Source organism: Cebus imitator, unplaced genomic scaffold (genome assembly GCF_001604975.1).
Source record: "Cebus imitator isolate Cc_AM_T3 unplaced genomic scaffold, Cebus_imitator-1.0 Scaffold18, whole genome shotgun sequence".
Taxonomy (NCBI): Eukaryota; Metazoa; Chordata; class Mammalia; order Primates; family Cebidae; genus Cebus; species Cebus imitator.
This window is the reverse complement of record NW_016107333.1, coordinates 15488098-15501917: the sequence shown is the minus strand read 5'-3', so window position 1 is coordinate 15501917 and position 13820 is coordinate 15488098.

The following is a 13820-nucleotide window of genomic DNA, read 5'->3' as shown; positions in this document are numbered from 1 at the left end:
AAAAAAAAAAAAAAAACCAAAACTGCTATTACCCAGTAAAAAGGGAGAAAGTGAAAGTAACAGAAGTGGGATTCAGGGTCTAGTGAAAACCACTCTAAAAAAAATAAAATCAGAAATCGAGTGGTCATTGAAAAGAGACAGAAGGTGCTTTACTATGCATGAATTAAACTTATAGGCATTTTCTAAAACTAAGAGGGAAAGAGAGATTTGGAGTTTGAGATAAGACTTTGCCATTTGCTTAGCAAGTTATTTAACCTCTCTGTGTTGTATTTCCTTATGGGTTAATGAAGATGATAATAGTATCTATTAATAGGGCTGATGGGAGGATTGAATGCAGTAATGTATATAACACTTAGTGTGTCGCTCTGAGCATAGTAAGAGCTTAATAGATATTAGCCATTATTACACTTAAAATGTATTTATTAAAGAAGGAACTGTAGATGTAAACTAAATGCAGAATATCTGTAATGACCCATCTAATATGTATAGAATGTCAGAATAATCTCTTTATAAAGTGTACTGCCTTTATAATTTCGTTTTAATGAAGGTAAAAGTATTCAAAGGGTAAATATTTGTAAGATATTTATATAATAATGACAGAGACGGGAGATAGTCAAATGCCACCCAGGTCATTGTGCACAGGGGGGCTTGCCTAAACATGCCTGCAGTGAGAATTTCTATCCTTTAACACATGTGCGGTAAGGGAAGTAAGTCAATTTGGAGTAGCTTGGACTAAGGGCCTGCATGCGCACTGGAAGAATGGAGGTGGAGCCACCAAGAATTCACACCTTCAGCAGTGGGAGGAGCCAGGCCTCCTCTTGAGCTTATGTGTGGAGCTTATGTATGGTAGCCTGGTATTCAATCTGCAAGGTGGGATCCTGTTGGTAGGATCCCCTTTATTTTGCTGAGAGCTTTAATAAATTCCACTCTCCTCACCTCTCAGTACACCTGCATGACTAATTTTTCCTGGTCATGACACAAGAACCCAGATTTTAGCTGAGCTGAGGAGCAAAAAATCCTGCATCAGTCAGTTTATATAAGATCACCTGACATTTCCTCTTAGTACTATATTTATAGAAATATAAAGTTTACCCTTGAACAATGAGAGGATTAGGAGTGCCAACCTCTGTATGGTCAAAAATCTGTGTGCAACTTTTGACTCCCCACAGACTTTACTTCTATACTTTGCTGTTGACTGGAAGCCTTACCAATAACATAAAGCTAATTAACACATATTCTGTTTGTTATACATATTATATACTGTGTTCTTATAATAAAGTGAGCTAAAGAAGAAAATCATAAGGAAGAGAAAATATGTTTCCTATTCATTAAGTGGAAGTGGATCACCATAAGGTCTTTGTTGTCATTGTCTTTAGGTTGCACAGGCTAAGGAGGAGGAGAAAGAGGAAGGGCTGGTCTTGCTATTTTAAAGGGTGGCAGAGGCAGAAGAAAATTCACATGTAAGTAAACGCATGCAGTCTGAACCTGTGTTGTTCAAAGGTCAACTGTATATCATTATAATTTATGTATGTGTGGAAATATAAATGTTTAGGTATACAGCTATCCTTTTGCTTACCCTTAAAATTTCAGGATGATAACCCTGATAGTTGGGGTGGAAACTCACACACTTGAAGGACCTAACAGCATTTTTCAAAACACCACCTTTTGAAAACGATCTCTAGTGTCCTAGCAGATGTAACGCAAGGCATTACAGATCTTCAATAATGGATGCGTGTGCATGTGTGTGTGTGCATGTTTCAGTGGTTAGAAAAAAAGTAGAATTGAAGAATGAAAAGCAAACCTGGAGCAAATATATTAAATAGGTTACCATTAGTTCATCACAACAAATTTTTGATGAAATCTAATTAGAAACTCTTTCAGTAAGGAGCAGTGGCTCATTCCTGTGATCTTAACATTTTGAAAGGCTGAGGTGGAGGATCCCCTATGCTTCCAGACCAGCCTGGGCAACATAGTGAGCCCTTGTCTTTACAAAAATTAAAAAGAAAAAAATTGACTAGTTGTACTAGTGCATGCCTATAGTCCCAGCAACTGGAGAGATTGAGAAGAGAGTATATCTTGAGCCTGGAGATTAAGGCTACAGTGAGCTATGATTGTGCCACTGCACTTCAGGCTGGCTGATAGAGTGAGACACTATCTCAAAAAAAAAAAAAATTCTTCCACACACTTAATTGATAGAAGATTTTATTTTGAGTTTGGCTTCAACATCAACTAAAAATATATTAAATTGCAAGTCAAGTCCAAATTCCAATTAAGCTTCTTTAAGAATATGAATCATTTCTTAATTTCTATGACAACCAACGTTCGCTTCTATTTCCCGTGAAGCTTGAAATGACACTGACCTAAGCCAGTGCCACTTTAATAACCATAACTTAAGTTGTTCATACTCCCTCTTGTAGTTTGAGTGTTAATCTGTGTCTTAAAAAGTTAAAAAAATAGTTCATAATAGGAGGTCACCTGAATATGAAGACCAAAATTTCAGGGGGAGGATATATACATTTTATTGGGTTTTTATTCAATGAGTTTTCTCTATGCTAATTTATTTCTTCTTTAATTTTTACCCTTTCTATGCCACTAATCATTTCAACCCTCATAAGTTTTCTTTAAGCTGTGTAAGCTGAACTGATTCAATTCAATAATAGTTATTGAGTATCTATCATGAACTAGGCTCCATAGAGGTTTTGGAGATGTCTATGTGAAAAGATAAAAATTATTTCTGCTGTCACAGAACACACAGTAGGTAGATGATGACTAATAAAGGAGAAATTACAGGGTAACAGGGTGATATGATTTGGATCTATGTTTCCACCAAATCTCTTGTTGAATTGTAATTCCTAATGTTAGAGGTGTGACCTGGTAGGAGGTGATTGGATTGTGGGTGCAGATTTCTCATGACTGGTTTAGCACCAACCTCTTAGTGCAGTCCTCAGATGATGAGTGAGTTCTCACAAGATCTGATTATTTAAAAGTGCATAGCATCTCCCCTCTCCCTCTGTCTTGTACCTGCTTCTACCATGTGAAACACCTTGCTCCTCCTTTGCCTTCTGCTATGATTGGAAGCTCCCTGAGACCTCCTTAGAAGCAGAAGCTGCCATGCTTCATGCAAAACCATAAGCCAATTAAACCTCTTTTCTTTATAAATTATCTAGTCTCAAGTTTCTCTTTATAGCAATGGAAGAGTGAACTAATACACAGGGTCAGGGTTCTGGTAGGGAAAACACAGTGCTATGCTATGGTAGTACCACTCAAGTCCTGCTTCTCTGATGAGGTGGGATCAGATGGCTGTGTTGGAAAGAACTTTCTTCCTTCTTACTTTAAAACCACAGCATGAAGACACGAGCAGTTCTGGGCCCTGTTCTTATTAATTGGCTTCAGGACGTTGAGCAAGTTGATGATCTTGTGTGTTTATGTGCAGGGGATGGTAAAGTAGGGTAGAGAGAATAGGCTGTTGTAGGGAACCATCTTGCTCTCTAAAATGATCATGGTCCCATGTGTCAAAGAGCTTGCCAAAAAACGGTATTACTCCTGCATGACACTACTTCTTTAACCTCAACATCTGAAGAGGAGAAAACTGAGTTTGGCTAAGTCTCATACTAAGAGACTAAAAAAATATTTTAATCTATTTTGAGCAATGTAGAGGGCAGACCTGAAAATTTACCTTTGAATCCAGTAAAATGGGTTACATGTAGATGCAAATATGCAATATTCAGTAAGCAAATAACATAGCACATAAGCAATTGGATTAGCACAAAGATGGCTGTTTAGAACTAGTGGGCCTTCAACAGTTGTTAACGGAGTATTTTAGAAGTCCTTTGGCCAAAAACACCTCTGTTTACAAACACAGAATGCCCCAATGAGTGCACATTACTTCTGAGCTTACTCTAATTCTTACTCTTTAACCCTGTGTGAATGACATGGATTTTCTGACCATGTATATACTCATTTTCCCTCCCCACACATGACATCTATGGAAAATCAACGATGCAACAGTATGAAAAAACATCTCATGGCATACGGTAGAACACAAAACCAAAAGTTTGGCCTTCATTTTGACACCTAAGTAATTCCCACATGCATTCCAATAATGGAAAACCCATTTATACCTGGTGTTCCATTATTGGAACACTAAGCATGTGGGAATTATTTATATTCTACTGCCTGAGGTAATTGCCAAGGCTGGATTGCAAAAATTCAAAAAATTGCAACCTCAGGCATAAAAGTGTTAATGGGCTTTGTGTCCTAGAGCAAGTGTCACTTTCTTGAGTATTAGTTTGCTCATATGCAGAGCACAATCTCATTTTATGTCTATATATCATATAGATATAAATTATATATTGTGTATAAATTATACATAAATTATATATATTATGTATATAAATTATACATTTACATGTAACTAATATGTAATTGTAATTATTATTGTAATTATAAATTATATGTATTTGCATATAAATTATATGTCAATATATATTATATATTAAATATATAAATATATAATATATTTTGTATATATATATATGTGTGTCTGTGTGTGTGTGTGTGTGTGTGTGTGTGTGTATGTATATATAAAATACTTTTCTTCTGTCAGGCTTTCTGTAATCAAAACTTATAAGTCACGTATTTTCTATCATGTCTTTCAGAAGACATGATACATGCCGTCTTTATAGTTTTATGATGTTTTTATAGTTTTATCTTAGAGAGTAAACATGTTTATAAGGTTTACATGAGATCAAATAGTGAGTGCCCTCTATAGTGGAGGCTGCTAATTGTCTCACAATATCTATACTTCCCTCCTTCCAAGTTCTAGTCTGCTGTATGCAACATTTCCCAGCTTTTCAGGTAGATCTCACCATGTGTATAAATGCTGGTAAATGGGATTCCTTCTGTAATTCAGCAAATAGGTACTTAACAATCTGAGTGTGGCACAGTGGCTCATGCTCCTAATCCCAGCACTTTGGGAGGACAAGGCAGGAGGATCTCTTGAGGCCAGAGATTGAGACAATCCTGGGCAACATGGCAAGACCCTGTTCCCTACACAAAATCAAAAATCAAAATTAAAAAATAATCTAGTCTTTAGGGATATAGCAGTAAATTGAATAAAAAAAAATAGTCTCTGGCCCTCCCAACCCCATGGAATTTATAATCTACTGGGAGGAAATGGATAAGTTGAAAATATATTATTTCAGGTGATGACAATTGCTACGGGGAAAAATGAAGGACGGTAGCAGGATAGAAGAGTGATGAGGAGACGGACATTGCCTTACTCTTCATAAAGTTGTGCAGAAATTACAGTCCTGGGGATGAAGACTGGCCTGGAGTTCAAGGGTTTTTGCGGTGACTGATGTAAACAGGGATAAAGGCGTGCTGAGATAATAGCAGAGCAGATAGTGGTGGTGGCACTGCATTGACCAAACGACAAGGAGGAGGTTTAGCTATGAGCACAGCATTCTGGAGCACTGTTTCTTTACTCCTGCCAACAGTGGTGTGAGGTGGAGGCAGGAGCAGAGTCATCTGAAGCACATTAAACTTCTGCCTGACTCCTCCTATTACAAGCTTGAGTGGCAGGGGAAGGTGGGCATTCTTGCCCAGGATGGACACAGAAGTGTTATTAGGCAATTTCCACAAACTTGCCTTAACCCACATCTGGTGGATGTCCTTTGTCCCTTATTTTTTCTTTTCCTTTATCCTTATGCTTGGAATAAGAGATCTGTTAACAGGATTTCTAGCAGCTACCTCGGATCATGAGGACAAAACCATACTCCAGGGAATAGGATGACTTAAAACAGAAGAGTCACTATGCCAACTCTGGACCACTCATCTTGTTTACTTGAGAAACTTTTTTCTTGCTTAAGTCACTATTATTTGGAGTTTTTATTATTTTAAGTGAAACCTCATTTTATCAAATACAGCATGCAGGTACAAGACCTAACATTTATCCCTGGAATGTTTTATCTGAGGCTGCTAGTATAGTATGTTTAAACACATACATGATTTTGGAAGCAAAATATTTGGGCTGTGTCCTGAGGTGCATTCTGAACCTCATTTTTCTGTTTATAACATGCGAATAATAATATTCAACATTTCTGGTAGGGAAAAGAATAAGTATCAGACCCAGAGATGTGTGTGAGCATACCCAGTTTGAAGAGGCAAAAGTAGTTCAGCACACTTGGGAGGATAGATTGAGTAGGGGAGAACTTTCCCGTCGTCTTAGGGAGACAACTGCTTATCCAGTTTTACCTAAATTAGAGTTTCTTTCTTTTCTTTATCTTCACTCAATTTACATCAACTGTTAAACCCCACTGATTTTACTTCCCCAATTGTTTCCAACATCTGTCCCTGTCCTATTGTACTGGTTGAGTGGATATCACTTTCAATGTCAATGCAAACTGTTTCTGACTGATCTCGTTGCCTCTACTCTTGCTATCTTCCCCTCCCCATCAAAAATACAAAAACAACCAAATGAATGTTTTTAAACAAAGAGAGATAGAGGGGGAGAGGGAAAGAGAGAAAAGGAAAGGGAGAAAAAACAAAAGAATGAAAGAAAGAAAGAATAAAACTTAGTTTTGACACTTAAAACTTCAACATTTTCCTAACATCTCGAACAATGACTCTCAATCTTTTTCTAAACATGATCTAATTTTGAGTACTAGATGTCTTGGAAGCATGCTTGACAGGATCAAGTAACTCAAAACATAATTAAATAATTTAATGATAACAACCATATACTCACTACTCAACTATATAATGTCTTGCAGTATATACAGAAATCCCATAGGTTTTCTTTTCAGCACCATGTGGCTCTCCAAGTATTCACTGCCTTCGCCATATCCTCCTAATACTCATAGATCTTGGTAAACATGCCATCATGCTAGTGGCCAGCATGACATCATGGCACAGCGTTATGTTACCCATCTTATGTCAGAGAGCTTGTTAGTCTTCACTCTGCATATGTCATACACCCTCCATCTAGTTCGACCTTTTATGGAACACATGCCCTTAATGCCCTCAATGTTGACAAATACAAGTTTTGCACCTGGCCTACGTCTATATGTTGACCTATACACTGGTGGTCCACCAAAGCGCCATGGCAAACTGGCTAAGAACTGTTGACCAGCAGGATCAAATGCTGCTCCATGGCACGGCACTTAAGCCTGCTGCAGGTTGGCCACATCCTTGGTTTTCAGCTGCTGCTTTCACTGCTCCTCTCTGCTCACACTGCTTTCCAGTTACACTGAGACGTTGATGTTGTTTTATATTCAATCACTGTCTTTATGCTTTAGCTCATGTACCCCTCTGCCTAAAATGAAGACCCACTGTCTCAATATTGCCTCTAAAATGCCTCTATTTTCTACATATCATTTTAAATGCAACTTAAAATCAGGCTCTCTGATTACACTGTTCATCCATATTACCTGTAGTGGGTTGAATGGAGGCCTCTAACCTGTACTATCAACATATACTGTCATCATGTTGACAGGTACTACATCCTAGTAGTACCTAGGAGTACTTACTGGTACCCACCAGATAATCCAATGATAAAGTATTCTTATAAGAGACACACAGAGGAGAAACAGATGTAAAGAGGAGAAGGCCAGGTGAACAGGGAGGCAGAGATTGGAGTGATGCTGCCACAAGCCAAGGAACACCTGAAGCTACCAGAAGCTGGAAGAGTCAGAGATTCTCTCCTAGAGCCTTTGGAAAAAGCACATGTCTGCTGGCACCTTGATTTCTTCTAAGCTTCAGAATTGTGAGAGAATAAATATTTTGTTTTAAGACAGCAAATTCTTTGTAATTTGTTACAGCAGCCCTAGGAAACTAGGATTTTAGAATTATGTAAGAAACATTGCTGTACAATCCAATTACTTGTTTATGGCTATCTTTCTTAGTCCATTCAGGCCTCTGTAACAAAATGTTATAAACTGGGTGCTTATAAACACCAGAAGTTTACTTTTCACAGTTCTAGAGGCTGGGAAGTCCAAGATCAATGTGCTTACAGATTCTGTATCTGGTAAGGGCTTTCAGGTTTACAGATGGTGCCTTCTCTCTGTGTCCTTACGTAGTGGAAGGGCAAGGCAGTTTTCTAAGGTTTCTTTTATAAGGGCATGAATTTCCTTCATGAGTGCTCCATCCTCATGACCTAATCACCTCCCAAAAGGTCCCATCTGTTAATACAAATTGAGCATCACTAATCTAAAAATCCAAAATACAAAACCTTCCAAAACCCAAAACTTAAAAAACAAACAAACAAACAAAACAAACAAACAAACAAAAACAACAAAAAAACCCATGTGATGCTCAAAGGAGGGAAGTGCTCATTGGAAAATTTGGGGTTGGAATTTTTGAATTTGGGATGCTCAAATGGCAATCATAACGCAAATATCTCAAAATTAGAAAAAAAAGAAAAAAAACCTGAAATCTGACACACTCCAGTCTCAAGAATTTTGGATAAGGGATACTCAGTGTGTACTAATACCCTGGGCATTAAGATTTTAACACATGAATTTGGGCGATAAAAACATTCAACCCATCACAATGTGTCTCGTGTATAATAGGTTGAAGCTCCTTGAGGAGACATATCTTGGTCACCTTTACATCTTGCACCTAGACCAGCATATTGCAGTTTTTTTTTTTTAAATAAAAAAAGGATGAATATGGCCGGGCACAGTAGCTCACGCCTATAATCCCAGCACTTTGGGAGGCCAAGGCGGGCAGATCATGAGGTCAAGAGATCGAGACCATCGTGGCCAACATGGTGAAACCCTGTCTCTACTAAAAATTACAAAAATTAGCTGGGCATGGTGACACATGCCTGTAGTCCCAGCTACTTGGGAGGCTGAGGCAGGAGAATTGCTTGAACCCAGGAGGCAGAGGTTGCATTGAGCCGAGATTGCGCCACTGCACTCCAGCCTGGTGCCTGGCAACAGAGCGAGACTCCGTCTCAAAAAAAAAAAAAGGATGAATACATAAATAAAGAACTAAATATTTCAGTGTCTTAACTACAAAGTGTTGAAAAATGATTGGATTTTTCTGAAAGATGCTTGTTTATAAACAATGGTTCCCTCCTTCCTCCTCTGTGTCAGTGTCATCCTGAGCCAGTTATACTGGCTCTTACTGCGTTTTATTTAGCATCATAGCAAATCAAAATAAGTTAGATGTGCATGCCTTTCCTTGCTTCCTCGGGTTTAACCTTCCTTTTCCAGTAAGTCCTTCCTGACTCTCACAGCAAGACAATGCCTGCATGCAACCTAAAAGTGCTGTATTCTGCATCACAGGAGACCAAGGTCCAGACAGCTATGCTGGGCTTCTCCCCTCTTTCCCCTTTGCTTTGCCTTCTTTTGCTTTAAAGCTGAATGCAAATGTTCAGCTCTGGCACTGGACTCAGTGTAGAGAAGGATACATGCTCACTCTGATATGTTTTGCCAGTTGTGTTATATTATCACTGCATGATGAATGAAGGGACCTTGAACCCATACCCTGAGAGCCCAGCCATGAGATTTTATAATTAGGTTCTTCACCTGTTGACTCAAATTAGCTCAGACTAAATCACAAACTGTGGTATTTGCCTAGATTTGGTGCTTTCAGGAACCTCATTTTTAGCCATTTGAAAAGCCAGACATAGAGATGAGACAACCGAACATACCCCATGTGTAAAGAAACCCTTCTTTTTGCTCATCCGGAGGAGAGCAGGAGGCAAAGAGGCACAGTGTCCTCTTTCAGTTCTGCCTGTGGTTTGCCAATTTCACTGTGGTTTGTGCTTAGACTGCTACTCAGTTTTCTAGATCATCTACAAAACTCATTCAGTATTCATTGAGCACCTACTAGATGATCAGGCACTAGATTAAGTACTGAAGTCACAGAAGTGAGCAGAGAAAAAAGTCCCTTCTCTTATGGAGTTTACTTCTAGTGAAAGCAGGTGGCAAAGGAATACAACAATTGCCATAGTGGAGATGAGGCTTTACACTCTTTCTCCCAGTGTAGCTGTATGGCTCAGGTAAGATAATGTATGTGCATGTGCTTTGTACAGTGTAAAAAGTATTTAAAAAGTGCTGACTGTTTTCCATCCCCTATTCAAGTATTGGTAGCCCACTAAACTTCTTTCCAAAAGGAGTCACCAGTGATTTGTAAGGGGCCTTAAGGACAGATGGAGAGAAGCTCAACCCAAGCATCTGTTTTTCTTCCTTAACAATTTTACTTGGGCTTTCTGGACATTCTGTTTCTAATAGCAGGATGTGTTTGGCATCTGTAGTTTCCATGCTTGAGTCCCTGTAATGACAATTATCATTGGTTTCTTTTTTCATACTTGCTTACCTTAGTCAGAGTATGACACAATTTGAAACATAGAATTAGAAGAGTCACCAAGAGGTTTTTGTTTTGCGTTGCCTATGTAGGTTGAAATGTAGCTAAAAATTCATAGGCATTAATTTCTGGGTTGTTGCCTTTTCTTGATGATAAGTCAATGGGGTTAAAATGCATAGGTTACATTCTCCCATATACAACATTAAAGGGAAATAATCTTGGCTGAGGATTAATTTGGGATTAATATTTGAAGGGGCATTGGCTGTACATATGAAATAACCAGGAAGGTCAAGAAAAATTAGAGTAGTAAATACGATACGTAAAACAAAACAGCAATAACAAAAAAGCCAGACAGTGAATGGGAAAACATGCACATGCTTTCATGCTAATTTATATCACAAATACCCTGAAATTGGAGTCAGCATGATAGAATGGAAATAGTTTGCCTGTTGAATCAGACAAAGAGCATTGCAATTTCTTTATCTGAAAACTAATAGTAGTTAACGTGCACTAGACACCATGCTTAGCACTTCACATTCATCCACTTAGTTCAAAATCACAGCCCCTCTGTGAAGTAGGCACAATTTGCAAAGCGTAACATTAATTTTATGATTAAATGGGAAAAGATACACAAAAGCTTTGATAAAAACACAGTGTAAGCTTGTACATAGTTATGAAGTACAAGTGATGTTTTGATACATGCAGACAATGCTTAATGATCGAATCAGGGTAATTGGGATGTACATCACCTCAAACATTTATCATTTCTTTGTGTTGAGAATAATCCAAATCTTCTCTTTTAGCTATTTTGAAACAATGAATAAATTATTGTAACAATAGTCACTCTACTATGCTATCAAACTCTAGAACTTATTCCTTCTATGTAACAATATTTTTGTATCCATTAGCCAGCCTTTCCTGATTCCCCTCTTCTCTCCTGTTCCAGCCTCTGGTAACAATCATTCTACTCTCTACATCCATGGGATTCACATTTTATTTTAGCTCCCATATATAAGTAAGAACATGCAATATTTGCCTTTCCATGCCTGACTTATTTCAGCTAACATAGTATCTTCCAGTTCATCCATGTTGTTGCAAATGACAGCATTCCATTCTTTGTTATGGCTGAATAATATTCACACACACACACACACATATGTGTGTGTGTGTGTGTGTGTGTGTGTGTGTGTATAACCACATTTTCTTTATTTTCTATTGATAGACCCTTAAATTAATTCATGTCTTGGCTATTGCTAATTGTGCTATCATAGATGCTGCAGACATCTCTTTTGTATACTGATGTCCTTTCTTTTGAATAAATACCCATCTGTGGGATTGCTGTATCACATGCTAGATCTATTTTTAGTTTTTGAGAAACTGCCATATTGTTTTCTATATTGGCTGTACTAATTTACATTCCTAGCACCAGTGTACCAACATTTTCCTTTTTCCATATTCTTGCTAGTATTTATTTTTTTCTTTTTGATAATAGCCATTTTAACTGACCTGATATATCATTAAGGTTTTAATTTGCATTTCCAGGATGATTAGTGATGTTGAGTAATTTTTCATATGCCTGTTGACCATTTGCAAGTCTTATTTTCAGAAATGTCTACTTGGATCCTTTGCCCACTTGTTAATGAGATTATTAGTATTATTTGGTTGTTGAGTTGTTTGAGTTCCTTATGTATTTCAGTTATCAATCCCTTCACAGATAGATAGTTTATGAATATTTTCTTCCACTCTATAGGTTATCTCTTCACTCTGTTGATTGTTTCTTCTGCTGTGTAAAAGATTGTTTCTTTTTAGCTTGTTATAATCCCATTTCTCTATTTTTGCTTTTGTTTCCTGTGCTTTTGAGGTCTTACTGCAAAATATCTTTGCCCAGATCAATGTCTTGAAGCATTTCCTCAGCGTTTTCTTCTAGTAGTTTCATAGTTTCAGGTCTACATTTAAGTCTTTAATTTATCTGAGTTGAGAAATAGGGCTTTAGTTTCATTCTTCTGCATATAGATATTCAATTTTCCCAGCACCATTTATTGAAGTGACTGTCCTTTTCCTGATGTATATCATTGGCACCTTTATAAAAAATGAATTGACTGTGCTTAACTGTATGGATTTATTTCTGGGTTCTCTATCCTGTTTCATTGGTTTATATGTCTGTTTTTATGCCAGTACCATGCTTCTTTGGTTTGTATAGCTTTGTGTATATTTTAAAGTCAGATAGTTTGATGCCTCCAGGTTTGTTCTTGTTGTTTAGGATTTCTTTGACTATTCGGGGTCTTTTGTGGTTCCATATGAATTTTAGTATTGTTCGTTCTATTTCTGTGAAGAATGTCATTGGAATTTCAGTAGGAATTGCATTAAATCTGTATATTGCTTTGGACAGAATGGACATTTTAATAATATTAACTCTTCTAATCCATGAGCATGGGATTTCTTTCCATTTATGTGTTTTCTTCAATTTCTCTCATTAGTGTTTTATAGTTTTCATTATAGAGATCTTTCACTTATTTGGTAACTTATTCACAGATATTTTTGTAGCTATTATAAGTATAATTGCTTTATTGATTTCTTTTTCAGATTGTTTATTGTTGTCATATATAAATCCTACTGATTTTTATATGTTGATTTTGTACACTGTAACTTTACTGAAGCTGTTTATCAGTTCTAACAGTTTTTTAGTGGAGTTTTTAGGTTTTTCTAAATATACAATCATGTCTCTGAACAAGGATAATTTGACTTTTTCCTTTCCAGTGGGATGCCCCTTACTTCTTTCTCTTGCCTAATTGAGCTGGCTATGATTTCTATTACTATATTGAATAAATGTGGTGAAAGTGAGCTCCCTTGTCCTGTCCCAGATCTCAGAAGAAAGGCTCTCAATTTTTCCCCATCAGTGTAATGTTAGCTGTGGGTTTATCATATACGGCCTTTAACATTTTGAGGTATGTTTCTTCTATACCCAGTTTGTTAAGAATTTTTATCCTGAAATGATTTTGAACTTTATTGAATGCTTTTTAAACATCTATTGGAATGGTCATATAGTTTTTGTCCTTGATTCTGTTTACGTGATGTATTGCACTGATTGATTTGCATATGTTGAACTATCCTTGCATCCCTGTGATAAATTTCACTTAATCATGATGAATAGTCTTTTTATTGTGTTGTTGAATTCCATTTTTAGTATTTTGTTAAGGATTCTTTTGTATCCGTCATCAAGGGATATTGATCTATAGTTCATCAAGGATATTCATCTATAGTTTCCCCTTTTTTGTATCCTTTTCTTGTTTTGGTATCAGGAAATACTGGCTTTGCTGAATGAGTTTGAAAATACCCCTCTTCTTCAATTTTTTGAAGAGTTTGATTAGGATCGGTATTTGTTCTTCAAATGTTTGGCAGAATTCAGCAGTGAAGCTGTCAGGTCCTGGACTCTTTTTTTTTTCCCATTTATTTATTTTATTGCATTTTAGGTTTTGGGGTACATGTGAAGAACATGCAAAATTGTT